The sequence below is a fragment of the Notamacropus eugenii genome, chromosome 1 (assembly GCF_028372415.1).
Source record: "Notamacropus eugenii isolate mMacEug1 chromosome 1, mMacEug1.pri_v2, whole genome shotgun sequence".
NCBI classification, from domain to species: domain Eukaryota; kingdom Metazoa; phylum Chordata; class Mammalia; order Diprotodontia; family Macropodidae; genus Notamacropus; species Notamacropus eugenii.
Window position 1 is genome coordinate 462595733 of NC_092872.1, and position 4047 is coordinate 462599779.

At 42.3% G+C, this 4047-nt stretch overlaps 1 pseudogene; it reads left to right on the plus strand.

The window, feature by feature from the left end:
• The first annotated feature begins 437 nt into the window (after positions 1-437).
• On the plus strand, positions 438-1566 carry LOC140526803 (actin, cytoplasmic 1 pseudogene; annotated as a pseudogene).
• Positions 1567-4047: the final 2481 nt, after the last annotated feature.

The window sequence follows — 4047 nt, forward strand, 5'->3', positions numbered from 1 at the left end:
GAAATCTATTTTATCCTGCAGAAAGGCAGGAGTGGGGGGAAGGGGATAGAAGAAGGAAGATAACAGAAGGGACAGTAAATTGGGGAAAGAAATAATCAGAAGGGACCACTATTGTGGGAGAACAGGTCAAGGGAGAGAATGGAATAAATGGAGGGCAGGATAGGACAGAGGGAAATGTAGTTAGTCTTTCACAACATAACTATTATGGAAGTATTTCACATGGCTACGCATGTATAGCCTATATTAAATTACTTGTTTTTTCAATGAGAGTGAGTGGGGAGGGTGGAAGGGAAAGAACATGGGACTCAACTCTTTAAAAATGAATGTTAAGAGCTGTGAGCTCTCCCACCCAGCATGCACTCACCTCCCCGCTGTCTCCAGGGGTGGCACCACCTCCTCTCTCTCAAGGGTTTAAACCTGCCACTTCAAAGTTTGCCATGGATGATGATATTGCTGCTCTCGTTGTTGACAATGGCTCTAGCATGTGCAAAGCTGGCTTTGCTGGAGACGATGCCCTTCGGGCGTCTTCCCCTCCATTGTTGGGCTCCCCAGACATCAGGGTGTGATGATGGGTATGGGCCAGAAAGACAGCTATGTGGGGGATGAGGCCCAGAGCAAGAAAGGTATCCTGACACTGAAGCACCCCATAGAACATGGTATTGTCACCAACTGGGATGGCATGGAGAAGATCTGGCATCATACTTTCTACAATGAGCTCCATGTGGCCCCTGAAGAGCACCCTGTGCTGCTCACAGAAGCCCCCCTGAACCCCAAAGACAACAGAGACAAGATGACTCAGATTATGTTTGAGACTTTCAACACCCCAGCCATGTACGTTGCCATCCAGGCTGTGCTGTCCCTGTATGCCTCTGGTCATACCATTGGTATTGTGATGGACTCAGGTGATGGTGTGACCCACACTGTGCCCATCTATGAAGGTTATGCCCTTACCCATGCCATCCTCCATCTGGATCTGGCTGGCCATGATCTGATGGACTACCTCATGAAGATCCTGACCGAAAGAGGGTACGGTTTCATTACCACAGCTGAGAGGGAAATCGTCTGTGACATCAAGGAGAAGCTGTTATGTTGCCCTAGACTTTGAGCAGGAGATGTCTACTGCTGCATCTAGCTCCTCTCTGGAAAAGAGCTATGAGATCCCTGATGGTCAGGTTATCACCATTGGCAACGAGAGGTTCCAGTACCCAAAAGCTCTCTTCCAGCCATCTTTCTTAGGTATGGAATCCTGTGGAATCCATGAAACTCCTTTCAACTCAATCAGGAAGTGTGATGTTGACATCCGTAAGGATCTGTATGCCAATACTGTATTGTCTGGTGGTACCACCATGTACCCAGGCATTGCTGATAGGATGCAGAAGGAGATTACAGCCTTAGCTCCCAGCACAATGAAAATCAAGATCATTGCCCTACCTGAGTGCAAATACTCTGTCTGGATTGGAGGCTTCATCCTGGCGTCTCTTTCCACCTTCCAGCAGATGTGGATCAGCAAACAGGAGTATGATGAATCTGGGCCCTCCATTGTCCACAGCAAATGCTTCTAAATGGACTGAGTGGGTTTTTTTATTTTTTATTTTTTGTCAAAAGGGTGTGATATGATAATTGTCCCAAAAAAAGTTTTTTTGTTTTTGTTTTTCAAAGGCATGGATTTATTTGGTTTTGTTTGTTGGTTTGTTTTGTTTTGGGTTTTTTTGGCGCTTGACTCAGGATTTAAAAACTGGAATGTTTTAGGTGATGAGCAACCTAAGTATGTTGGAGGCAAACATCCCCAAAGTTCTACAGTGCGTCTCCAGGACTCTTGATTGTACATTTGTGCTTTTTTTTTAAATAGTCATTCCAAATATTGTATAATACATTGTTATAGAGAAATTAGCTCCATAAAAGGAGCTAAGTAATAAATCCAGATGGGGAGGGGGAGAAGGGGAAGGTACTAGTATTACTTTACATGGAAATTAATGTAATCCTTTAAAAAAAAACTTTTTGTATCTTCTGCCTTAATACTTGTTCCTTTTTTAAAAAATTGTCGGCTATATTGAACGGCCCCCTAAATTCCCTCCCTGCCCCCAACATAGATGTGAATGAACACTTCACAGTCTCCCTACAAGTTTTACGACATTGGTGCCAATACTTGGGGGAGGGGAGGAGCTTTACCTGTACACTGACTTCAGACCAGTTCAAATAAAAGTGCACACATTAAAAAAATGAAAAAATAAAAAAAACAAAAAAAATGAATGTTAAAAATTGTTTTTGCATGCAACTGGGAAATAAGATGTATAGGCAATGGGGTATAGAAATCTGTTTTGCCCTACAGGAAAATAGAAGGGAAGGAAATGGAAGAAGGGATGTGATAGAAGGGAAGACAGACTGGATGAAGGGGTGGATGGGATATATGAAGTCCTGGGATAGGGAGTGGGGAGAGATGGGGAGAAAATTTGGAATTCAAGTTCTTGTGGAGGTGAATATTGAAAACCGAAAAATAAATAAATTATATTTATATGTATACATGCATAGATAGATAGATAGATAGATAGATAGATAGATAGATAGATAAAATCAATGGTTTTCTCTCATGCCATTATGATCCATTTTCATGGAGTGCTGAGCTTACAGTCAGCAAGATTTATCTTCCTGAGTTCAAATCTGACCTTAGACACTTACTAACTATGCACCCCCATGCAAGTCATTTAACCCTATTTGCCTCAGTTTCCTCATCTATAAAATGAACTGGAGAAAGAAATGGCAAACCACTTCAGTATCTTTGTCAAGAAAACCCCAAGTAGGGTCATGAAGTCAGAAATGACTGAAACAACAACAAAAATGTTTTATCATCTTTCTTCCCAAATTCTTCCTATTGTGCTGTAGATGGCTGGTTTAGGATTTTCTTTAGACTTTCTGTGGTGAAATTCGACTGAAATTACCCTCTCCAAAGTCACCAGTGATCTCTTAATTGATGAATCTAATGGCAATCTAATTTCTAATTCCTCACCCATCTTTAACTTTTCTGCAGCATTTGATGCTGTTCATCACATTCTTCTCCTCAAAACTTTGTTGTCTTTAGGATTTCCTGCTTCAGCTCTCTCCTGGCCCTCCTCTCTACTGTCTGACCACTCTTCAGTCTTTTTCTGGTTCTTTATCCATGTGACACACCAACCAAACACGGCTATCCTCCCAAGTTCTGTCCCAAGTCCTCTTCTTTACATTCTCACTTGGTCATCTCAACAGCTTTGAAGTGCTTCAGTTTTCATCTCTATCCATAGGATTCCCAGATCTGTCATGAGCTATAATTAAACATCCTTAACTGCCTCTTGAACGTTTCAAACTAGAATTGATACAGGGTTCTTACAAGTCATTATCTTCACCCCTCTCCCAATTCTCCATTCTCCCAAACTTCCCTGTTACTGTGGGGGGTACAATCATCCTTCTAGTCACCCAGTCTTACAATATGGGAGTCAGGCTTATCTCCTCTATCTCATCCCTCTTATTCAACCCCTTCCTCCATCTTGTCTTGTCATTTCCACCATCAGAGCAGTTCTTCTATGTCCCCTTCTATTCACTAATACAGCTGCCACCCTAGTTCAGGTTCTCATTGTCTCTCATCTTAACTATTGCAGCAGCCTTCTAATTGTTCAAGTCTCTCCCTTTTCCAATTCATTTTCCACTTGGCTGCCATGGTGTGATTTTTCTAATGCAAAACCCCTCATCAATGAGCTCCAGGATCTCTTGATTGCCTCTAGTATAAAATATAAACTTCTGTTTGGCATTTAAAGCTCTTCATAACCAGATTCCTTCCTTTTTTTCCAGTCTTCTTATATATCACTCCTCCCTCCCCCTACACAAACACATTTTAGGATTTAACCACACCAGCCTACATGCACTTCCTCAAACAGGACTCTCCACCTCCTTTCTCTGTGCCTCTGTGCTTCTATTCCCTATGCCCATCCCTGGAATGCCCTCACCTCTGACTCTTCATTCCTCTTTCAAGAATTAGCTCAAGCCCCACTTTCTACAGGAGGCTTTTCTGCTCGATAT